The following is a 25,951-nucleotide window of genomic DNA, read 5'->3' on the forward strand; positions in this document are numbered from 1 at the left end:
CCCTGTGCCATTTTGACTTCTGTTGTGCATGTGCCTGCCTTCCCCTACTCCCACCTGGTCGTCTGGTACCAGAGGGGAGAAGAGAGGAGTGTCAATCCTCTTGGCAGAGAAATGCTGTAATCCCCTGGCGTGTGAAGCTGCAGCTTTCTGGCTAGCGAGCAGGCTTATGCTTCCTGGTTTATTAAACTCAATGCCTAGTTCCCTTTCCTCCCATTTTCTAGCTAACTACCACCAGAAACACTTTCTTCTGAAGCCTCTCTATTTGGCTGTTGATAGCAGTTGTGGGGGAGGAAGAAACATTCCTCTACCTTCAAGTTTCTTCTTGCTGGCCTAATAATCAAATAGGCATGAAACAGATTACAAAGAGAAAATAACCAAATGAAATTACATACATATGTATGAAAACCCTGAACACATGAGAGACCCCCACATGCTTAAGAGGTTTGGAGACAGAGAGGGAAAATGGATCCATAAGACATACTGACTGGGAGTAAAGTTAATGCACCATGGGGCCTCAGAAGGGCATTGCACAAGTTCCGTAGTTAGTAGTCTTCCCTGAGTTATAGATAGGTCAAAAAGGTTATAACTGATAATCTCTTATTAAGGTCAAGGCCCCTAACTCAAGTTCTAGGTAGTTAAAGGAGGAACAGAAGCTTCTCTTGAGCCCGCAGCTAAAGTTACCTTTTTTTCCACTGGATTTTCTCAGTTCTAAAGTTACCTTTAACTCAAAAAAATCCAGACCACAGAGGTACGTCTCAGGGTGACTCGTTCTGACCCCCACCCCACCATCTTCTCCTCCCTGTGTCTTCACAGTATCTTCCCTCTACTTGGTCTGTATGCTAATCTCCTCTTCTTGTAAAGACACAAGTGAGTTGGATTAGAACCTACCCTAATGACCTCATTTTAACTTAATTAGCTCTTTAGAGACGCTATCTCCAACATAGGAATTGGAAGGGCGGGGCACAAGTCAGCCCACAGCAGTAAGCATGTTCCTTACAGTATGGCTTCATTGTCCTTCCCATCAAGGAGAGCCCCACCCAACACAACTGGTGTCTTTATAAGAGGAGGTTAGGGTATGGATACACACAGGGACAGAACTCAGTGTGAGTGACCGTGAAGACACAGTCAACAAGCCAAAGAGAGGGGAAGGGCCTAAGAAGAAATCAATCGTGCCAGCACCTTGATCTTGGACTTATCACCTCCAGAAGTGTGAGGAAAAAAAATATCTGTTAAGCCACTGGGTCTGTGGTATTTTATTATGGCTGCCCAAGCAGACTAATACACTTAGAGAGATGTGAGAAATTGTTGCAGCTCCTTTTTTCAACAATCCACCACAGCCCCAAGACCTTAAGCCTCTTGTGGTTTGGAGTTCTGTTGTTCTTGTGCATCATCAGTGTTCAATTAATATTGCCTGTTATTAGACCTGTTTTTCAAGGCAAGAGAAGAAAGAGAAGCCAGAGAAGATGGTGAAGGATCAGAGAAACACGAGAGAACCAGACGAATGTTTACGTCATGGTGTTACCCACAGTGTTGGCAGCAAAATTGGACTCCGGTTCTTGAGTTCGACAAAGAAATATTTCAGAGCCAAGAACTCAATTAGAAGAAAAAGTTTATTTATAAAATTACGGAGGTAGTAGAAGTAAACCAGCTGGGCTGTGTAGGGTCAGGAAATGAGTTACAGAAGCAAAAGAAGGGCCTTTGGGGCTTAGGAGAGGGAAAGGCAAAGGTAATGCACCTGGGTGAGGTGGGGGGTGGAAGATGAGAGGGAAGGGAAGATGCCTCACTGTGTTCTCCCAGGAGGGAGAGCCCATGCTGGGCCCTTTGACTTGCTGGTTTTAAAAGCCGGGAGTTTAGGGGAGGATCTCAATAGTATAGTCATTGGCTTTATGCTGATGCACCAAAATGAGATTTATTCCCCTGACTTCATCCATCCTTGGGTTTGGTTGGGACAAATGGCGCTAACTAGATGTTTGTTATCTATCTTCCTGAGTAGGGTGATTTGAGCTATTTACTCTCTGGTTAGAGAGGACAAGTGTAACATTTACTCTTAAGTGTCCTTGGTTAGGGAAGATAGGATTTGGCATTTACTAGATGGCTGCAAACTGCTTGGCCATTTAACTATCTGTCCCAGTTTCCCTGTTCCACTTGTGCTGGCTTACTAGCCTGTCTCAATGTAAGGCAAAGGAAGAGAGAGTCTTGGGAAGGGAGTCTTCTGAGATCTCAAATGTCAATCAAGGAGGGTGGAGACTGAGAAGTGGATCTGGCAGCCGGACAGCCCAGCACACGGGATTGGCTGCGGGGAAGAAAACAGTGTTGGTCAAGTTCTTTACATTCTTACCATATATTTCTACTGCTTGAAATATTTTACCATAAGACTATATCCACATGTAAAAGTTTTGCTAATATGTAGTAATTTTTAAAGGAAGAAAGTCAAAATCTTCTCTGCCTGCCCCCCCACCTTTTGGAAGTACCCACTTCTAGGAGGAGTTTAGGCCCATTCTCATACGTTGCTGGGAGTGCAAAATGGCACAGCCCCATTAGAGGACAATTTGGGGGGGAAACTATCAAAATTACAAATATAGTAAATTATGCCTCCAGGAAGTTGTTTAAAAATATTTCAAATGCATAAACTCTTTAGATATACTCACACATGCAAAATGACAGTATATGCAAAGATATTTTCTGCAACTTTATTTGTTATAGAAAAAATATGGAAATAATCCAAGTGTCTCATTTTAAGGGACGGTTAAATAAACTGTGCTACAGCCACACAATGGAATCTTGTACTACTGTTTAAAAAAAAAGAAAAAAAATAATGAGGAAGCTGTCCTCGTACTGATATGGAAAGATTTCCAAGATAGATTAAGTGAAAAAAACAAGGTACAGAGCAGTTTTATGTTCTGTTTATGTAAACAAGGAGGCAAAAGAACACACTTACACATATAAATATAATATATTTACAATATATTTTTAATTTGCTTATATGTGCATAAAGAAACTTTGGAAGGATAAAAAACATATCGAATTAATTATCTGGAGAGAATGGTGTAGGTAGGGTGGGATTATTCTAGATTGCTTTTTCATTTATATACAATGTCATTAAAATCTATGCCAAGTCTGAGGCAGCTATTCTTTTCCCCATTTTACAGATGAAGATTAGAAAGAATAAGTCACTTACTGCCCAGTTTACCAACTTACAAAGCTGGTAAATGTAGAGCCTGATCCCAGTCTAACTCCACCTAACTTCAAAGTCTATGCTGCAACTTCATTCAGACTGTCCCTTGAATAAACATGGGCCCTGGTCTTCAGATTTATGATCTAAAATAACTAACATCAAAGACAGAATAATCAAAAGTCATAGCCAAATATATTTTTAAGGTGTTTATACAAATACAGGGAGCTGGAGACTGGGAGATATTTTTTATTATTTGGGCTGGTTTTACTGGCAGTTTGTGTTTATTTGTTCCTTTGTTGACTTCCTGGATTTTTTAGATGTCTGTTTTGGAAGAAATAAGTGAAGGAGGGGACGGAAAGATGATCTACTTAATGAGGTACATACAGTTCCCTGAGGCAAGTAATTTGTTTAGTGAGGATTTTGAGGTTTAGAGTTTATGCCATTTAGCTCCAAGACATGTTGTCCAAGAAAGTGACTAGAGATACAGGAAGAGAAATAAAAGGTGAAGCAAAGTCCCTTCCTGGATAAGTCTTCTGCTATCACTGCTGCCAAGTTTCCCAGATGGGAAGGGCCTACTGTCTGAGCATAAGCAGAGAAATCTGGATTTCATCCATCTGCAAGAAGGCTTTGGCACCCAGTTAAATTAACACTGTGTGTTCTAGATCTTTTATTAACTAATTGTATTTTTTCCTGTCATGAGGAAATCTTTTTTAAGCCAGATTTATTTTCTAAATGGAAATATCCAGACTTTGAATGAAGTAGCTCTTGTTATGAGCAGTACAGATCCTCAAGTTCATCAGTTATATGTTTATGGTTGTTTCTTATGTGTCCTTCAGAGAGTCTAATTAGAGCTCTGTGGATAGCAAGGATTTTTATTAAAAAGTTTAATGAGAGAGGGAAGCCTCAAGAACCTGTAACAGAGAGTAGAGTCCTCTCCTTGGATTACTGTCCCCTTTCATTTCAGCTGCAGTGGCACTGGTTTGACATGATGCCAGCTTGGGCCAAACTCTTGAGTCCTTTCCCGGGACTTTTCCCAGATGGAAAAATCAAGAGTAGTTGCTTCTTCCTGAGGTTGGTGACTCCTGTCCCCATTATAGTGACTTGCAGTGCCAGGACCACACAAAATTGTCATCCTAATTTCAAACCACCTTAGGAATGCTTTGCCTTTGCCTTGGCAGCATAGCTGACCTCCCAGCTTGTCCCAGGGGCCCGCAGTGCTCTCAGCATGACCAGACCAGACCAGACCTTATGAGGCTTTGCTCTCAAGACCAACCCTCTCCTCCACTCACCACAACTTAGAGAAATGAAGCGAATCTTAGCCATGACCCTGATAAAGTCAGTACTGTATAGGGTACAACTTGCCCTCTTTAACTTTTGAGGAAAGAGAACCATTGTGATTTACAAGACTTGAAAGAGAATTAGCACTCCCTTGGTGGTAGAATAAGTATAACACCGAAATCCCCCACTCACTATTAGCATAAAAACAAGACTTGACTGTGTTGGCTGGTAAAATGGTGTATTGGCTAGGTGAAGGTGTCTCATCATTTTCATTGGTTGACCCTCAGTTAATTAGTTTCACTACTTATCCATTCATTATTCATTTAAACTTATTGAGACAGATACCAGTGCTGAGATTACAAAAGAGAACAAGACAGAAACAATCTGTGAGCTCAAGAAGCTCATGACAGTCCAGCTATTTGTCCCTCCCCTAGACATTCTCATGAACTTTAAAATATTCCCTCTGATCTAACCTTCATGCACACAGCTATAAGCAGCTCTGCCTCTCTGGTCTTATAAATGTCAGTCATCTCTGGAAAACTCTTAGTATATCAGCTTTCAACTTAAGGAAGTAATGAAATCTAAAAATAATTATCATTTTATGATTTGAAATACCTCTGTTACTTGAAAAACAACTTATTTGAAAGTCACAACATATCTGAACTGGGAAGAAATTATTGTTCCTTTTTTATTTCTTTTTTAGTGACAGTTTTATTGATATATAATTTACTCACTGTACAACTTACCATTTAAAGTGTACCAATCAATAGTTTTTAGTATATTCACAGAGTTGTGAATATAGCCATACCACACTCAATTTTAGAACATTTTCACCACTCCAGAAAGAAACCCCATCCACACCTATTAGCTAATACATTAATCTACTCTGTCCTTATAGATTTAGCTAGTCTGTACTTTTCACATAAAAGAACCATATAATACACGGCCTTTCATGTTGGGCTTCTTTCATTTAGCATACTGGTTTTATGGCTTATCCATGTTATAGCATGTGTCAGCACTCATTCATTTTTATGGCTGAATAATATTCTATTATGTGGATATTTCAGATCTTAATTACCCATTTATTAGTAGATGGTGTATTTCATTTTATATGTGAAGAAATTAAAACAAGTAAATGGCTGAGGCGAGATCATTTAAAGCCAGGTTTCAAGTGCTCATTCCATTAAATCTATTAGGTCCCATAACTTAAAGGTTCATGTTCATTTCTACTTTCAAAATACATACCTAAGAAAAATTCTGCAATAGTAATGAAGTTGAGAAATGCAACATAGCTTCTAAGACTGCCTCCTAGGTGGTCCCCTCATTATTTGTTATTGTTCTTTAAAAGGTCTTCATATTTTCTAGAATTTTGAGGGTGAAACAAATCAATTTAAAAATGGTACTTTGTAGAACATAGCCCTCACCATTGTCCCTGCCCCTTTCTCCAATTCTGCGTCTCCCTTCTTTATTGTCTGTGTACAGCCCACAATTATTTGAATGAGTCTGTGGGAACTGAGAGAGAGAGAGAGAGAGAATACATTCCCAATTAAAAGGAATACATTAGAGGTCAACAACCATCACCATTCAACTTCAGTTTACCAAGGCACAAACTCCAGACTCCATGGGCCAGATGCAAATGTTATTAAATTCATCCTGATTACTCTTGCCTCCCTAATAATTTTACACATTTAGATAAGGCAGAGGAATATCATACTAGAGTTTACTACAATAACTTTTTCTGTATACAGAAGTTTTACTTAATTTTTAAAAATGATGTCAGACTAAGCTTTGATGATATGACAAAGCAAATCTTCCCTGCTTTACAACAAATTCTAAGAGTAGCCAACTTCTTTCCTGGCTGGTGTGGCTCAGTGGATTGAATTCCAGCCTGCAAACTGAAAGGCTGCCAGTTCGATTCCCAGTCAGGGCACATGCCTGGGTTGAGGGCTAGGTCCCCAGTTGGGAGCATGAGAGAGGCAACTAATTGATCTTTCTCTCATACATTGATGTTTTACTCCCCCTCCTTTTCCCTCTCTCCTCATCTCTCTGAAAAAATTAATAAATAAAATCTTTTTTCAAAAGAGCGTAGCCAACTTTTATTTTTCAGCAGCTGACAGGAGGAGCCTTATGAGCTCTACTGACATTTCTGTTTTCTTCATCCCATATGGTATAAGGCAAAACCAATCTAGGTCCTTGATAAGCTTTATGTTGTCATTTGAGTTTTACAGATGTTTTCCTCTAATGGTATGCCAAAATCACTTTTGTGTTCCCTCACACAATAAGGAAAATGTATTTCACATAACATCTAGCTCCAAATATAGGGTAGCATATGTGGAGTTGCACAATGATGTCTTCAAGGACCGACTCACCTTCCATCTTGCTCCTCTACCATCCTTAGCAGCTTGGCTTTCATCCTCAGCTTGTGTCCTTATGGTCACTAGATGGCTATCATAGCCCCAAAGCTCATATCGTCATACAACTGTGTTCAGAAGCAAAAAGAAATTTTGGCTTTGGAGTCTTCTTTTATTATTAGGGGGAAAACTCTTTCCAGAAGTATCCCTGTGGATTCCCTCTGGCCAGAGTTGGATCACATGGCCATACCCTAGACACAAGAAAGGCTGGTAAATGAATAGCTGGCATTTTTAGCCTTTATAGAGAAGGGTAGCTCTGCCAGCAAGGAAAACACACAGGGAATGGCTCTTGGGTTGGCAACAAGCACTGTCAACAAAGGCAGTAGGTGACCAGACGGGTCCGTCTATAGACAGACCTTCTGCTCCATGACGTCACCTTTAAGATTCTTCCAGCTCTTCAATTGCTTTTCCTTCACAAAAAAATATAATGTAGCCACACCCCCAAACCCACCCTATCTCTTCCTGCTTCTCATCTTTCTACATGCAGTTCCCTCAGCCTGGGATTCTGTCTCCTTCCACATCTGTTTTTAGGCCTAGTGTTCACTCTTAAAGATGCCACTCAAACACCACTATCTCAATCAAGACTTCCAAATAACTGGTCAAACTTTGCGACTCTAAGCACTAGGACTCTACCCATGGGGTCTAGCCCAGGGTCTACAAAGGCTCAACAAGTCTGGTGAATTAAATTGAACTGTTTTGCCTTTGTGTTGCCAAAGGAAGTATAATAGAAAACAGGCTTCTCTCCATATAGTATAGTATTTGGAGGGTTATGAAGTACACTAAAGAGCTACCTCAAAGGTTAATACTATCCTTTTACTGTTTTACACTGTGTTTTAATTTAATTTTTTTTTCTTGCCTAAATCATTAGGAAAATTACTTAAAAGCATTTATATTCCTCTCCCAAATTATTTGAATGGCATTTTAACCCTTTGAAATTCTTAAACATCTAAGCACTGGTATCCATAAATTTTAAACTGCTTCTTAAAATTAGTGCAATGTTAATAATTGTTGAATCTGGGTGATAGATACATGGGAATGCATTACACTACTTTTGTGTATGTTGAGAATTTTCACAAATAAAATTGAAAGCAAATTTTTTCTCCATGTTTAAGACCCTTTGAAGCCTATTGCTATGTATTTAGGAGAAAGCATACTGGACATTCAAATGTCACATATGGGGAATTAGTTCCCAAAATGTCAATTCAGACACAAAATCTGCTGGCCGTTTGGTTGGGTTTTCTTCTTTGCACTCCCCAGTTCAATGTGTCATGAAGTTTTATTCTTCCATTTACTGCTGGCAAAAAAAAGTGCCAGTGTAGTAGTGTGTGAATATCTACCAGCTCACTGCTGTGTTGAAGTTCTTATGTTGACATGCACTAGTTCTGTTTCAGTTGGGTACTTCTGTAGCCATATTGATCCTTTGTCATGTGGGATCCAAATGGGATTTCACTTAGAAATAATAATAATAATTTTGACTCAGCTGACACCAGATTTTGGCAACATTTAACCAGGAGCAAAATTAACCAAAATTTTTTTAGGTGAGAAAACAACATTTCTGTTTAAGTGGTCTTAGTAAATGTCTATTTCAGTTCATAAACAACAGAATTACAGAGGTTGTTACATTTTATCACTTTTTTTTGGTACAAGATAAAAACAGAGGAGTTTCCGCCCCTGTTTCCTCTTTGCAAAGTTTTGCCAGTTCTCCACCGGTTAGTTTAAATTCTGCCTCCTCTGTGAAAACCTCAAGATTGAAGCTTCTATTATAATAAAAACAATTTTTATTACAATCTTAGCCAACTTGTATTGAACTCATTATATGGAGATAGCACGTTGAAGAGCAATTTGGTAGCTCTGAGTTGAGCCCTGGAAACTGCACTTCAATAGGGGGCCCCTGGTGATTCTTCAGCCCAGGTAAGTTTGGGAAACCAGACAGAATGATGAAGCCATGGCCCCCTCAGATGCAGCATGCCCAGGTTTGAATCCTGACTCCACCGCTCACAGTGTGGTCTTAGGGAATTTTCCCATTTGTATGATAACAATTCCTATATTAAAATAAAATAATATTTCTCTAAGATTTGGGGGGCCTGTTTTAAGAAAAATAATTGTGAAATATCTTAAATTTACAAATTTTACAAAAACATATGACCATGTGAACTCATTGCTAGGGCCCTGAAGTTTCATTAGCTTTATGGAAAATCCACTGCTAAGTAGCTGTTAATTTATTGTGCTCAGGATTTGTAGATATTGTTCCATGCAGTTCTTGCAACTAACTCAGGAGAAAAGTGTTATCTCCACTTTATAGTAGAAAAATCAAATCAGAGGCTTAGGGAGAAGGTAGCCTTCCCAGGACTATACCGAGAACAGTGACAGTGAAAACCCAGGTCTATCACATCCCAAAGCCAACTAGTGTTGCCAGGACTATATACTGAAAAATCATATTGCCTTGATTAATCGTCTTTTTATATGAATGACCTTGTCAAAGTTAACATGTGTAGTTCAATTTCTTGACCCATTATAAAAAATAATACACTTTTAATATATATATAAAATTATAAAAATATATGAAGAACAAAATATTTATCTACAGTCTTATCATATAATACTGGTTTAGTGGTGATGAACTCCGTTAGCTTTTTCTTGCCTGGGAAGCTCTTTATCTGTCCTTCAATTCTAAATAATAGCTTTGCTGGGTAGAGTAGTCTTGGTTATAGGTCCTTATTTTTCATCACTTTAAATATTTTGTAGTAATCCTTTCTGGTGCGCAAAGTTTCTGTTGAAAAATCAGCTGACAGTCTTATGAGAGCTCCCTTGTAGGTAACTAAATGCTTTTCTCTTATTACTTTTAAGATTCTGCCTTCATAATTAACCTTTGGTATTTTAATTATGATGTGTCTTGATGTGGGCCTCTTTGGATTTATCTTGTTTGGGACTCTCTGAGTTCCCTAGACGGTGTCTCTATTTCCTTAGCCAAGTTAAGGAAGTTTTCTGTCATTATCTTTTCAAACAGGTTTTCAATTTCTTGCTCTCTCTCCTCTTCATTCAGCATCCCCATAGTGTGAATGTTGGTATGCTTGAAGTTGTCCCAGAGGCTCCTTAAGCTATCTTCTTATTTTGGATTCTTTTTTCTTTTTGCTGTTCCAATTTGGGTGTTCTCTCCTTCCTTGTCTTCCAAATCACTGAACTGCTCTCCTATTTCTTTTTCCATCTAATGTAGTCTTCATTTCAGTTACTGTATTCTTCATTTCTGACTGGTTCTTTGTTATGTTTTCTATCTCCATTTTTATGCTTCCTACCTCTTTGTAGTAGTTCTCACCGAGACCATCAGTTCTTCCCCTAAGTGTTTTGAGCATCCTTATAATGAGTATTTTGAACTCTGCAACTGGTAGATTGTTTGTCACCATTTTGTTTAGTTCTTTTTCTGGAGTTTTGTCCTCTTCTTTTATTTGCGACACATTTCTTTGTCTCCACATTTAGGTTGCCTTCTTGTGTTCGTTTCTATTTATTAAGTAGAGCTGCTACATGACTCAGTCTTGGTAGAGTGGTCTGATGTAGTAGGCGTCCTATATGGCCCAGCAGTGCAGCTTCCTCAGTCACCTTAGTTCGGTGCCTCAGGGGCACCCCCAAATCTCATGTGGGCTGTGTGCTCCTGCCTGTTTTAGTTGAACCTTAATTGCCTTTGGTACATCAATGGGAGGGTCTTATTTCCAGGCTAATGAACTACAAGGACTGACCATGACCACTGTGGAGGATCTCTGTGCAGGTGCTGACCCCATGAAGCAGGGCTTGCTTCAGTGAGGCTCTGGTGCCCACTGAGTCCGCCCCTTGAGTGTATTACTCATAGAGGTGATGGTGATGTCCCTGCATGGTCGGAAGCTGTTCACCAGCTTCTGGATCTCCTGGGAGGTGCTGGTCTGCCCAGGGCCACCTAGCACAAGCTAGAAAGTGATCTTCAGATGGCTGCTACTTGTGCTGGGCTTGGAGATGCCTGGGAGAGGCCAAGTTGCAAATCAAGGCTTGCTGCTACTAGTACCAGGCCTGGGGCCACGTAGCAAAAGGTAAAGGGTACGCAGAGGCCAGACGCTGCTTGTTTGAGAGATGTTATGAAAGTCCACAGCGTGAGCCAAGACAGATTGTTTGGATAATCCACTAGAAAAGACCTGAGTGGGCCTGAAAGTTGGGTGGGTCAGGGTCTCAGGGAATTGCCAGAGCAGGGGGAATAGTGTTAGCCAGGTTAATTGAGACTAAGATATGGCACTTGCCTGCCAGTTCTGTGGGTGAAGGGATCAGCAAGGCTGCCTTTTGAGCTGCGGCTCCAGCGCTGGAGTTCAGAGCAAGTGAGTTTGACTAAGTCCATGGGGGCCCTTTAAGAGGAACACGTGGGACTCCAGATACCCTCTATCCACTCAACTATACTCCCCACTGGTTTCCACAGCAAGAAGTTATGCAGACTTCTCCTTCCAGAGCTGGAAACCTGGGCTGGGAAGCCTGGTATGGGGCTGGGACACCTTGCTTTTCAGGAGAGATCTCCACTGCTAAGATATCCCTCCCAATTTTTAATTGCCACACGTGGGTATGCGGCCAGCTCATTCTGCTTCTGTGCCCCTGGTACCGTTCTTGTTTATATTCTTAGTGATAAGACTTCTGTTCAGCTAGATTTCAAGCAGTTCTGAATGATGGTTGTTCTGTAGTTTAGTTGTAATTTTGATGTGGTTTTATGAGGGTGTGAGTCCTGCATTTAGCTATGCCACCATCTTGACCAGAAGACCCTAGTAAATTTTCATTAAAATATTTTTTAAAATTGTTACATTAGTAATACATTTTGGGGAAATAATTCAAATAACACTGAAGTATATAAAGTTTAAAAAAATGTAAAAGTAAAATTACCAGGCTTCAAGAATGTGAACTAAACTCATGTTGAAATCTCTGCCTCATTAGGCTCTGAGAAGAGATTTTAAAGACACAAAAAGGAAAAAAGGAAGGAAGGAAGGAAGGAAAGATAGAAGAGAGGGAGGGAGGGAGGAAGAAAAAAGGGAAGGAAGGAAGGAAGGAAGGAAAGTAGGGAGTGAGGAACATGAAAGACAATATAGCTATCCTGAATGTAAGAAAGAGCCCTCTCCATAAGGGCTGAGCAGCTTTCCTTAGGGAAGTGGAGATGCAAAACCACATGGTAAATGGAGGTGCCCATCTCCCAACCTCCACGTGGGAACTAGTACACCCGAGCCACGGGGGAAGTGAAACCAAGGGTGAAGAACAGTTGCTGCCCGGGTGGCAGAAAGTGAGCTAGCCCAGAGTCTGACAAAGGCCAGCACCATCCAAGAGACAAAAATCTCAGTGAAAGGAGGAACTGGCACCTAGGAAAAGAGTTACCAGAACAATGAGGACTTATTGGAGATTTCAGATCCTCAGAGACGACATGCTCAGTCTCAGCTGCATGCTAGAATCACCCTGGGACTTTTTAGGAGCCTGATGCCCACTGCTCCCAGGTAAGGCTTACTTGCTTCCCAGATTTCACTACTGCCCCAGTTAAGTCAGAATTTGTTGGGATGGGACTCAGTATCAGTAATTTTTAAAGTTCCCAGGTGATTCCAATGTGCAGCCATGCATCACAGGTTGATTTCAGGTACCTATTCAGTAGGGACTCAAGTCCATGAAATGAGAACAGGAAGCTGTAACACAATACATACTCATAAGAAAGAACCAGCTAAAGATGGTGAAAATAAAATTCCTATCATTGTTGTCAGCAAAAATATAATAATGGTCTAATATTAGACTGGACATGACCTTGACATCAGTCTCTTTAGATGTGTCACTTCCCAGCACTGATTGGTTCAGCCTCTTTCCTCCCCTCTGCCTGCCTTCCGTCTCTTCCTTATTCCCAAGCCTAGATTCTGTAAATATAGTCAAAAGAGCACAACACAAAAATCTAGCAAACAAGAGCAACAAAGAAAGTTTCTGGGAGACCAGCAACTGCAGGTCACAGGAGTTCTGAAAATGTGCTAGTTCTGAAAATGTGCTGTTTCTGACCACCCTGAGCCTTGGTGGGATCTGAACTTGGGGAGGCACACTGGAACTCCCAATGAGAACACACTTGGAGGGGGCCTGGAAGAAAGAATACATCTCACTGTGTCACCCTCTACTTCCCTCCTAGGACATTAAAACCTGGTTAAAATGAACAATTAGGACAACTTGAAAGGAAAAAAGATAGATTCAAGAAAGCCACCTACAAGGTATGAGCGAATGGGGGTCCTCCATCCCGCCCATACCCCCTCTCAGTCTCTGCCTGGTTTCAGAAGCTATAGGGAGGGTAAATGGACTTGCTCTATCCTAGGGGCGGCTCTGAATTTGTATGACACAGATGGGGCTGGCAAACACGTGACAGTGCAAGCCACCCAAGCGATGACCTTGGTAGGCTGAGAAAGGCAGCGATGAAGAGACAGACCTGGGGGTTGACTTCCTAGCCGCCACTTACTGGTTTCAGTCCCAGAATGCCTTGGGTTTAAAACTCAGGTAAATACTTGAGGCAAATGTCTTCACTGAGGCATTCAAGGACTCAGTATCTGTGGTGGGGGTAACAGTAGCCACTCCCAGTATAGGGCTAACACTTAAACTGAATAATGTAAAGCCCTTAGTGCAGGGGAGGTACTCAACAGATGGTCAGTCAGTCTGCCTTCCTGAAGGAACCAGCCACTACATCCAAGTCTCAGCTACTCACTGAAAGCTACTCTCAGAATTGTAGGAACTGAGAGCTGAGACTCACAGGTGGTGTCCATAACATGCTCCAAACTATTTTACAAGTATGTGCTCTTATTACGCACATATATTTCACATACTTGTAATACCATTTTGATATCCATTTTAGGGCTGTAAAAGCATCTGGATTTAGACAACTTTCTCCAGATGTTTCTATATGTACTGGATTTCATCTTGCCCATGATAAAGGCAGTAATTTTAGCTTTGGGGACCATTAGCATTTTCAAACTACCAAGACCTTTTGGAAAAAAAAAAAAAATACTTCCGTATACCAGTAAACTTGCATCTGAGAGCTCCTGGGCCAGGGCCTTGTTTAATAGCCTATTAAGCTGCATGAGACTTTTCTCCAGAAGTATATCAGACTTTCCTTATAATCACTTTTAATGGAACTTTTATTTTGAGATCACTGTAGATTCACATACAGCTGTAAGAAACAATACAGAGAGAGCCAATGTACCCTTTACCAGTCTCCTCCCATGCTAATGTCTTACAAAACTATAGTAAATGTCAAACCTGGTATATTGACATTGAGACAATCAAGGTACAGAACTTTTCCATCACTTCAAGGGTCCTTCTTGTTGCTCATTTATAGCCTTACCCACCTTCACTGCCTCCTTAACACTGGCACCTACTCATATGTTCTCCATATGTATAATTTCATTCTTGTCATTTCAATATTGTTATATAAATGGAATTAGTATATAATATTTTGGGGTTGATATTTTTTCACCCAAGCCTAATTCTCTGGATATTCATCCAGATCAGTACCTGTACCAAGAGTTTGATTCTTTTTTCTGCTGAGTAGTATTCTTCAGTATGATTGTACCACAAATTTTTTTCTTTTTCTACTTTTCTAAAACAACTTTTTATCTTTTAATTACAGTTGACATACAATGTTATATAAGTTTCAGATGTACAACCTCAACCTTATAGATGCTCATACTAAAAGCTGTGAAGTCATTTTGACTCTTCTCTGTTATACCTTAAATCCAATCTATCAGCAAGTCTTATCACATATATATTTGGAATCCAATCACTTCTTCCACCTAATCTAAGGCTCCATCATCTCTCACCTGAGACACTGCAGGAGAATCCCAGCTGGTCTTCCTGCTTGCCCTCTTGGCCCTTGTATCATCTTGGAATAATACAGCTTTTTCAAAGTAAGGTAGATCAGGTCACACTGTTACAGAACCCCTGGGCTGCTCCAGTTGAAAACAAACCCACGGGCTCTTTAGTTAGGGGCCCGATTGCCCGCCGCCAAAATTATAACTCTCAATACCAGAGTTTGGTGAAAAGAAAAAGAATTGTTTATTTAACAGTTATATAGATTTAGTTATTTGCGGATTTCTGTTGTTAAGTCTTATGCTCTTTAAAATACCCACAAACACATATCCTTGCCTCCCCCCTTCCAGACTAGGCTAGTTTTAGGAAAGTCAGAGAAACCGTTTCCCTACTTTCCAAACACAGTTCAGCTTTACCAGCAGCTGCCAATCATTCAATCCTGATTGGGGAGGTCCTTTCTGTGCTGTGGTGCCCTCCAGCTCTCAATGCAGAACCACCTGGATTCTCAGCCTCCTTGCAAACTGCCTTCTTCCTGCAAACCGTGTGGATCTCCTCTCCTTCTCAAAACTGCATGGCAAGAGCCTCTTAAAGCAGCCTGGAGACCCCTTCTCCAAGCCACATGGAGAAGGCCCCTTCACCAAGCCACGTGGAGGGAGCACACGAGAGAGCGAGAGCGAGAGAGCCCGAGAGCTAGAGTCTCAGAGTGAGAGCATGAGCGAAAGCCAGAGAGAGTCAGAGCACCAGAGCCAGAGCGCGAGAGCGAGAGCCAGAGCCAGAGCGCCAGTGAGAGCCAGAGCCCGAACGAGAGCTTGAGAGAGTCTGATAGAGTCCGAGCTAAAATGTCTGCAGCTGCTTATATATCCCTGACTGCGTCATCTGACGCAGTGGGCGTTGCAAATAGTTCTGACCATTCACAGAACCTTACGTAGGCTCTGTGTGCTTTCCATACCGTCCCCTGGTTCAAGACTCCTCCCATCTGCCTGAGGCTTTGGATGCATTAAAGCCATTTTGCATAAAAAAAGACAGTAGCCACCAGCCTCAAGCATGTGGAAGCATTTGAAAAGCTGCTTACTTCTCCCCATCCCCCAGCAGCAAACTCTGGGGATTTTTGGACTCCCCTGTTTCTGTAACAACACTACTGCTCAGAACCTTTCATAAAGTTTTTACCATGTTCTACAAGTCTATACGTAATATTTCCCACCCAACTTCTCTGACTTTATTTCCTCCCTTGCTAACTCCACTCCAGCCACATTGGTTGTATGATTTGTTAAAGACACCAGGTATGTCCCTGCCTCAGGGAGTTTGCACCCACTTACTGCTGTAGACCTGGAATGCTTTTCCATAAATACCCCCATGGCATGTTGTCTCATCTGCTAAATGTGTTTACATACTTCTCTCCACTCTATCACCTATCTCCACCCTCTACCAATGTCTGCTGTCTTCTGTCTTCTCATCTTCAGGTAAATAAATGGCTTTATCAACTAGCCAGTCTTATAAGCTAGAAACCTTGGAGTCAGCTTCAACTTCTCTCTCTCTCTCTCTCTCTCTCTCCTCATCCCTGTCTCTCTCCCCCTCTCTCTCCCTCTCTCTCTCTCTGTCATTTCCCCAAAGCCAATCGGTGACCAAGTTCTGTTTATTTTATCCCAGAATTGTGACCATGCTTTTCTACTTCCATTATTATTCACTGGTTTGAACTCTTACTAGTCCTTATATGGCTTATTTCTATGGCCAACAACAGGCTTTTCACAACTTGATCTTCCACCCTTCTATCAGAGTTTCCCCTTAAAAAAAAAAAAAAAAAAAACCCACAGAATCTTGTCTCAACATAGCTTATTGACCTTTCCTGGATTCTGCTGCAAAATCCCACAAATGGTCATGCCAGGCTGTGCCATTACATCCCCTCCAGCCTTTTTCTTATCCTTCCTCAGATATTCACCCTTTTCCAAACATATCACACCCTTTCCTGACTCTGCCTTCACACATGTTGGGATGTGTGTGTTCTACCCCATAGGCCTTTAAACCAAACCATCACCATCAATACGTGGCCCAATAAGTATTTGAAAGCTTAACTTGTTTTTTCCCCTGCATTTTCCCCTTTTCCTTGACCCATTCTAAAAGAATCTGTTCTTAGTCTCAGAAGAGGCTGGGCCGGTGCATAGCAGAGTTGGCCTGGAGGCAATTCCCTTCCTGGTTCGTATGTCCCAGATCCTAATCTGTTTGAGCTGAAGAGCGCTTGAGGTTAGAGACTGGGTCTCTGGTAGAAACATGGCTAGAGGGAGGGATTTCCCCCAAACCGAGAAGAAATGTATGAGCCTGGGGAGGGAAAGAGAGGTCTCTGGGGCCCACCAGCATCAGGAACCTGTATCCTGCTTTCTGTAGGCACCGAAGGATGCAGCAGGTACTTGATGGAAATACCCATGATACACTGGGGAGATGGGATCTTACAGCCAGGGTTCCGGTGTCACACAGAATAAAAGCAGCACAGGGGACTGAAGAGCTCTGCAAGCTGAGTAACACACCAGGCTTTCAGTACAGCCTTGAGTGCAGGGGGAAGCCCCAGGAAGGACTAAGACTGAATTTCCTACAAGCCTAACAGGATGGGGCCTGAGAGTAAAAATGAAATTGGATGAGAAGACATAATGAAATGGGGTATTTAGTGCACTAAATTTTTTTACCTGCCTGAGAAGCAACTTCACCCATCTTCTCTGGCTGCTGCCCTGCCCTGCCCCGTGTGCCCTCTGATCTCTTGCTCTTGTCTTTTGGCCCCAGATTTCTGGTTCCCTAGACCTCCTGTCAGGTTTATGTGCCAACCCTTCACAACTTCTCTCCTGCTTTTTGGACTTTGGGTTTCTTTTGGAGCTGTTGACTCTGCTGGCAGCTTGGGTTTGGAATCCTCTATTGTGTAAGTAGAAGTCCTGCTATAGTCCTTGTCCCAAGCTAGGCCAGCCTCTAACCCCCAAGGGTAGTGGTGAAAAGGGACATGAGTACAGAAAGGTTTTTTTTCCCTCTTCTCTACCTGACAGCGCTTTACTCGTCCTTCAGGAGCTTGCTTGAATGTCACCTCCTGGGAGCCTTCCCTGACCCCTTGAGGCAGGGTTCCTTCTCCGGGTTTCCATAGCATTTTGCTTATACCTCTGTGCTTATCACAATATATTATCATGTATTTACATAGTGTCCTTTTCACCTTGATTATGAATACCTTGGAGGCGGGACCCATATCTCATTCACCTGGCACAATGTCAGCTACAGAACAGGGCCTCACAAATGCTTGTTAAATGCCATTTCTCCTATAGTGCCCTGGACTCTCTATGCCATTCTATAGTTTTTCTCTGTATCACGTGAAAATGCATTCGGGTATAAGTAACAGAGAACCTGACTATAGTGGCTTAACTAGAATCTTGTTTTTCTCACATAAGAAGAAGTTTGGAGGTAAGCAGCTCAGGGATGTGAGACACCCAGCTTCTTCCTATCTCTCTATCCTACCAATTTTGATATATTGGTCACAGTATTGCTGCTATACTTATAAGTTCACATATATACTTATAAGCACATATCGTTCTAGGCAGAGAGATATAGGAAAAGTGAAGAGTCACTTTTCTCCTAGTTCATCAGGAAAGCACAGGTTTTGCCAAAATAGTTCTACTGACATATCATCATTTGGAACTATGTAACATGACCACCCCTAGCTGCAAGGGAAGCTCAAAAAGGGAAGGCAAGGGAGAAAATGGTGGAGCATGGGAATGAATGAGAACATTCTTGGGCCCAACTCCAGATCTACTGAATCAGAAATGCTGGGGATAGGGCCCAGTGATCTGTGTTCTAACAAGCCCTCTAAGTGATTCTGATTCAGCTGAAGTTGGAGAATCATAGTCATATATCACAGCCAGGATTATGGCAGGAAGAAATCCTAGGCTAGAATTCAGATTACATATTCTTGTGGAATGATGCCCAACCAACTGAGCCACACCACTCAGGGTGGGAATCACATATTTTTTTACTGCAAGTTTTGTTACTAGCCAGCCAGAAGACCTTAGTTTTCTGATTTCTAAAATGAAAATAATAATGATTCTCTTGACTTTATTCACTGAACTGCTGTGAGGACCAATTTAAATAATGTAGATGAAAAATGAAAATCATTGGACAATTGTACTGATTTTTCTTTTATGCCTCACCTGAGAACATTTCTTATTGCTTTTAGAGAGAGAGGAAGAGAAGGAGAGGGATCGAAACATCAATATGAGAGAGAAACATTGGTTGGTTGCCTTCTCATACATGCCCTGACTGGGGATCAAACCTGCAACCCAGGTATGTGCCCTGACCAGGAATCAAACCTGTGACCTTTTGGTATACAGAACAATGCTCCAACCAACTGAGATACACTGGCCAGTGCACACTGATTTTAAAATTGTAAAAGTTCTTGTTAAATACATCAAAAGTTGGCTGGTGCTAAGGAAGAAGTTCTGTATGAGGCATGTTACTTCTGGAGTTCAGAGACAAAAATAAAACTTAAGAAAGTGTCATGGTTAATTTCATGTGTTGATGTAGAACCCTGACTAATACAGAGAAGAAATTTTCTAATTGGGACTGAGTGCTTTATTTTATTGTGTTCCTTTCTATTGTAGGAAAGGGATATTCTCCTGGCACAGTCTCTAGTGGTTGGGATGATTGTATATAATCAATACAAGACTAAAAATGTCCACGTGTTGTCCTTTTAGAATCTTGATGTCTTTCACAAGATATTTTCTGGGGGTAATAATGATAGAGGAATCTTGCAACGGGCTTATCACAGTTATGTAGCTGACGCATTTAGCAGAGTGCAAAATGCCTGGGAAAAGCAAAACTACCAGTAAAATGTACAAAGAGATCAAAAAGTTACGACAGCAAAGGACAAAAATAGAAATTGAAACCACAGACGTTCAAAATACACTCTTATCAAAAACAAATGTTTGTACCAGCCCCAGTGGTTGCTGCTACAGGTGGTTTCCATGAGAGGAAGGAGGACATACGTGGTTTCAAAACAAACACTTGAGAGGATAATGAAATGGAGCATTTGGGGGAACAGTTTGTAAAAATATGTGAAACAAATGGACAGGATTTGGTGTTCTGTCATTTGGATTAAAAATACCAAGACATCATTTTCTCAGCACCAAGAAGAGTGTCCATCCCTCACTGTAGTAAAACCTACTCCCTCAATTCTGTTTATTCATTCCAAGACAGACAGCCACATAACAGGCACTAAGCAGTTTTTACCAGTGACCTTGTACAATTCATCAGCTGCTCACTAGACACCAGGAATGTCCCAGTCAGATTTACATTAGTCTCCAGCTAACCTTCTCAGGTTTGGAAATTGCCATGACTAAAATGGCAGAGCCACACCAACGTTGGGAGATTAGCCTGTCTACTCAGATGAAAACAACAGTGTTAAGAAAGGTTTACAACGCTATGAATACACTAAAAACCAATAAAGTATGCCCTTTAAATGGATTGTATGATATGTGAATTATATCTAAATAAAGCTGTTACCAAAAAAAGGAGGAGGAGGAAGAGGAGAAAGAAGAGAAGGAGGACGAGGCGGAGGAAGAGTAAGGGTTTGCAGGCAAAGACCCCATGACACAGAGGGTGTGTGGCAGCTAAGAAATTGTGTGTGTGTGTTTCCGTTAAATTTGTCTGTACAAAATGTGAAGCCAAGGCTCATTTATTGACTGATTTGTTTAATGTCTGGGCTCCAACACGCAAGTACTATGATAAGAGAGTTTGTAGAAGCCAAATCATGAAGCTGTGAAGCCACGTGTTCCTTGGCGCTTGTGAAAGAGGGCAGCAATCCACACATGAAATGTCTGAAATGGGCTAACCTGGAAACAAGTCAGGTCAAATAAATAGGCCAATGCTGGGTTACAGATTCAAGATATTAACCACTTTTGAAACTGGACTTGCTGGGGGTATTTTAGTTCATCAGTCACATGGAGCCTCCTCTATTTCTCTTCCTTCCCCTTTCGTGAACCCATAACCTACCTCCCTCACCACTGCCGAGCCCTGAGTGCGGTGGCAGTAGGCAGCCAGGGCAGCTATAATTCCATATGTGACCATGTTTCCTCTGCTTCCTTCCTGGGGAATTGTTATGGTTATTATTGCTCCCAGGGACAGGTATTGAAATATAGTTGGTGGATAGAGAATCTCAGAGTTAGAATTTCTGGGGTCAAGTGCAAGCCCTACCACTGACAAGTTAGTGACCACTGAAAGTCATTTAACACCTCTTGATCCCATCCTTTCTCATGTATTCTAGGACTTTGCAACTGTTATGACCCCCCTCTCTCCTACAGTCACAGTTTCAGCTTCTCTACCATGCCATTCTCACCAATAATAGCAGCAGAAATTTCTCACCCAGTAAAATCTCAAAATAAAAACAAAAGCTCCCTGTCCCCTGCAATCACCTCTAGTTCCATCACAATCCTTTGCGCTCCCTCACAGAAAAATTCCTAACAAAGAATTTCCTAGTGTTATGGACTGAATTGTGCCACCCCCCGAAACCCTAACCTCCAGCACCTCAGAATGTGACTGTATTTGAGGACAGGGCCCTTACAGGGGTGATTAAGTTAAACTGAGGCGGTAGGAGCAGGCTTTAATTCAGTATGACTGGTGTCCTTACCAGAACAGGAGACCAGAACACAGACCACACAGACAGAGGGAAAATCATGCGAGGACACAGGAAGAAGGCTGCCATCTGCAAGCCAAGGAGAGAGGCCACAGGAGAAACCAACCCTGTTGACACCTTGATCTTGGACTTTCAGCCTCTAGAACTGTGAGAAAATTAATGTCTGTTGTTTAAGCCACCCAGTCCATGGCATGTTGTTATAGCAGCCATAGCAAACTAATAGACTTTCTTCATTTTCTCACCTCCTAATCTCTCTTTCTTGTGATTTTCTTTTTTCTTGTTAACCCACTCTAGTCAGGGCTACGTAGCCGTAGCCACCCATCCATCAAACTTCTCATCCAAGATTACTGCAGACGGCTGTCTTGTCAGACCCAGAGCCCACTTTGCTGACCTCATCATATTTAGCTTCTCCACAGCTGGTCACACTTCCCTTCTTGAAGACATTTCAACTCTTGGATTTCGTTATCACACTAAGCTTTCACTCACCGCATTGGCTGCTCTTTCTCAGGCTTCTTGACTGAATATTCCTTATCCTTTTTTCTCCTAAATTTCAGAGGTCCAGGCCCAGGTCTCAGTCCTCTTCTCTGTCCACAGTCTCTCCCTAGGTTACTTCCATACAGTTCTATGGATTTAAATATTATTAAAAAGTTGATAAGTCACACATTTACATCACCAGCCCCAACCTGTCCCTTGAGCTCCAGGCTCAAATATTCAATTGCCTGAACATTTCCTCCTGGGTATCCAAAAAGCATTTTAATTTCAGCATGTCTAAAACTCCAGACTACTGTCTCTAATTTCCCATCACATTTAGAACGAAATCCAAACTTCTCATGCTACTCACAAGTTCCTTATGACCTGTGCCCTGCCCATCTTTCTGAGTTGTCTCCTCCCACTGCCCCCTCCCTTCACTGCCCTCCAGCTGCACTGCTGGTCTTCCAGTGCTAGCTCCACTGTTTCTGCCTCTAGCAGTCACTGGTTAGAGCTTCACAGAGCTACTTACTTCTTTACACCATTCAGGGCTTGGCTCAAAATTCACCTCTGGAGAGGCCTTCCTTGACCTCCGTCTCATATATCACTCTCCCGAAGGCTGCAGAACTCAGTACACTTAGGTTGCACTTAAAACATTTTAGTAACCTTATACCAAGCATTATATTAAGTGCTCTATGTGCATGATCTCATTTAATCCTCAGAACAACCTAATGAAGCATTCTTATCATCCCCATTTTACAGATGAGGAAGCCGAAGCTAAGAGAGGTCAAGCCCAAGGTCATACAACTTGCATTAAGGTCTGATTCTAGAACTAGTGCCCTTAACCATTAGTTCAGCTGTTTCTCATTTTAAATGCTATTTTTACTTCTGAACAATATGGCTTCCAGGAGTTTACTTTTCAGGATTGATCGGTTTCATCTGCACTTGTGTTTGAGCAGGTAAAGTAACTCATGTGTATCAGTATGTGCTAGGGAAGGGTTTATTTTCCAAACTCTGGCTTTAAACATTTAGATAATACAAAATGCAAATGAGCTAAGGACAAATTCAAACATGGGTCTAGACCACCTCAGTGGTTCTTGCTTATAGATGTAATAAAGATGAGGCTATTTTGTTATTAACCTTGTTGTGTTTTTTTGGCTCAAGTCCTCAGATGCTACTAAAGCTTTTAAGCTTTAGAATATTTTTCCTTTTAAAAAAATTCTATTTTCACAATGTAATTAGAAATAAAATCCTTAGAAAATGTTCTATGTGATGGTAAGAACAAACATTTAACACCTGCATGTCCCAGGCACTTTTCTGCTTTTAAAAAATATATATTTTATTTTATTTTAAGGTTTTATTTATTTATTTTTAGAGAAAGGGGAAGGGAGGGAGAAAGAGGGAGAGAAACATCAATGTGTGGTCACCTCTCGTGCACTCCCAACTGGGGACCTGGCCCGCAACCCAGGCATGGGCTCTGACTGGGAATTGAACCAGCGACCCTTTGGTTTGTAGGCTGGTGCTCCAGAACCACACCAGCCAGAGCACTTTTCTGCTTTTATTGTCTCTCTGAGTTAGTATTATTTTCCCCTCTTTTACAATTGATGAAACTGAGGCACTCAGGAGCTAAGTGACTGACCCTCTTACAGAGCAGGAACTCTCTATTTAATATCCTGTTCCTTCCTTGCCAGATAGCACATGCTCCTAAGTGGTCTTTCCTCCCCTTCAAGGAACACAATTGATTTCCTGAGACTCAATCTGTGAGACCTGTTCTCAGGGCTCTATAATTTGGTTCATGATATAATGATAAACATGAAAAGTTACTTCTCAGGGACCTATATGCCTTTCTGGAACTGTTGCAAAAACCCAAAAGAATGCAAAGGAATTCAAAGTTCTGCGGCCAGTCTTCTTCAACCTGTAGACCTATGGGTCTGCTCAGGTAACTGTCAGATACCAGATTGCACCAAACCCTCAGTGACACTGTTTAGCATGAGAACAGTGCTAATCCTTGAGCACAAGGATTCTTTTGCCTCTGGCATTGCACTGGCTGTTCTGGCTGCCTGGGCTGCCTCTGCCTTCGAGCCCTTCCATTCTTGCTGCCCAAGTGCCACCTCCTCAGAAAAGTCCTCCTGACCATCCTACCTCCCCACCAGACTCTCTCTAACCCTTTACCCGGCTTTTTTTATTTTCCCACAGTACTTATTACATTATATATGTACCTTCTTATTGTCTTATGTTTATCTTCTCCACTAAGATGGAAGCTTCCTGAGGGCTGAGACTTTGTCTGTTTTGTGCCTGGATTAGAGTAGGTGCTCATTAAGTAATCATTGAATGAACGAATGGATGCTGTGAACAGACTAGGCTTGAATGAATGGGTGGATGGCATTCAACCTTGATCTACAAAGTGCAAGATATGACTACTCCAACCAAGGAGGAGTAAAGCATGAGAAGAGGCCCCAAAAGACTGGAAATCAAAAACCTCCCGCCTCAGATTATCAGCAGGTTTAGGTCTGGCTTTGCCAAAGCCATGAAAACCCTGGACATTTAAGAACACAAATTAATCTTTAAAAATAGAATGGATATTTAAGGTGGTTAATTCCAGAGAAAAGAATAACCCAATAAACAAGTTTTCCTTAGACAGACTAGGCACTGTGTAGCTTACATAAGTAGCAATCATATTGTCAGCGTCATCCTTTTGAGAATGGCAGAAAGACATGTCCTACTCAAGCTGTCCCCACAACAGAGTGATTCATGGTTACAGACCCCACCTGGAGCTGTTTCTGGCACCTGAAGACTGCTGGGCAGTGACCCAGAAGTGGCTCTGTGAGTGAAGAGGTAGCTTTGGCAGTGGGAGCTTTGCTCATACACTTGAGATAACGCTGCAACTGCCCCAGAACCAGACCGGCCTGTCCCACACAGTGGGTCTCTTCAAGCTTATGGGCACATCCTATGTCACGTATCTAGACCACATCCCTTTAGGAGTGACTCGCTTTCTGCTCTGCTGTAAGGATGGGTTTTAATATAATTTTAAATAATGGGATACATTGTGCATTCACCTAGAAACCAAACGGCCTTTAAAGGCAGGACTTTACAGAAACTGGAGACAGCATCGTAAGTCTGGGGAACTCGTGGATCACTCACCATCCAGCATAAGCTACCACAGCTCCTGAGGGCTCTTGTCTCCACACAATGGCTGCTGCATGAGGTAATCCCTCCCCCCTTCTCATTTCTGGTGCCTTAACCATCACACAGACCCCTTTTCATTGTCAGGATTTTATTTCTTTTATTTTTTTCTTTTTTCACCAAAGAACATGTTTATTGATTTTAGAGAGAGAGGAAGGGAGGGAGAGAGAGAGGGAGGAAAACATCGATGTGAGAAACATCAATCAGTTGCCTCACGTACTGACCTGCAACCTATACATGTACCCTGGGGAATCAAACCCACGACCTTCCAGGATGACGCTCCAACCAACTGAGCCACACTGGCCAGGGCATCGGGATTTTGTTTCTAATCACCATGTGGACATAGGATTAAAAAACCTAATATGTGGAACTACAAAGGTTCCAGGATCTTCAAAAGCTATTCCACTTTTGGCCTCGGTATCATTTCTGACTTCTTCCAGAGATGGGAACTGGCAGCCCAGTTTGCTTTCTGTTTTCTGTTTTTATTTCAGAAATAGGAGTTCACCAAACCTCTTGCTTCCTTCTGTTTCAGGCTTTCTGGAGACAAAGACAGACCCTTTCTTCCCTTTCTTAGGACAAAAGGTTTCACTGGAATTCCAAGTGACTGTTTTTCTAAATTAAAAATGAAAACAAAAACTATTCTGTCTTTTCCAAACACTTGACAACATGCTGGCTGGGTGGCCAGCGCTCAGGAGACCGTGTTTGTTGATGGATTGATTCAGAATAACCTGGGCGGGCTTCACTTTCAGGTTCTCCTCAGTACAGACTGAATGACTTGTTTCTTGTCCCCAGGTTGCCCCAACTAGCCACCCTATGGGGTTCCCCATCTGCAGCTTGGTAGGAAACAATATTCTTTAGCAGCCTTGATGCAACTGGGAGGGTAATGCCACAGCCTGCCTTTGTAAGCAGGAGGCAGGGGCATTAGCTGTATTCTTTCTGAATGTTGGCATAAATATGGCCCTGCCCTGTGGT

The 25,951-nt window shown here is 41.8% G+C and overlaps 1 long non-coding RNA gene across 1 annotated transcript; it reads right to left on the reverse strand.

Annotated features, from left to right (window-relative positions):
* Positions 1-1,861: 1,861 nt before the first annotated feature.
* Positions 1,862-22,170, reverse strand: LOC150004221 (uncharacterized). Its single transcript, XR_016512373.1, has 3 exons — positions 21,815-22,170; positions 6,823-6,932; positions 1,862-2,293 (listed from the first exon to the last, which is right to left on the reverse strand). It is a non-coding gene; the product is annotated as an uncharacterized LOC150004221 (long non-coding RNA).
* Positions 22,171-25,951: the final 3,781 nt, after the last annotated feature.

Source organism: Furipterus horrens, unplaced genomic scaffold (assembly GCF_987537825.1).
Source record: "Furipterus horrens unplaced genomic scaffold, mFurHor1.1.pri manual_scaffold_7, whole genome shotgun sequence".
In the NCBI taxonomy this organism is placed as follows: Eukaryota; Metazoa; Chordata; class Mammalia; order Chiroptera; family Furipteridae; genus Furipterus; species Furipterus horrens.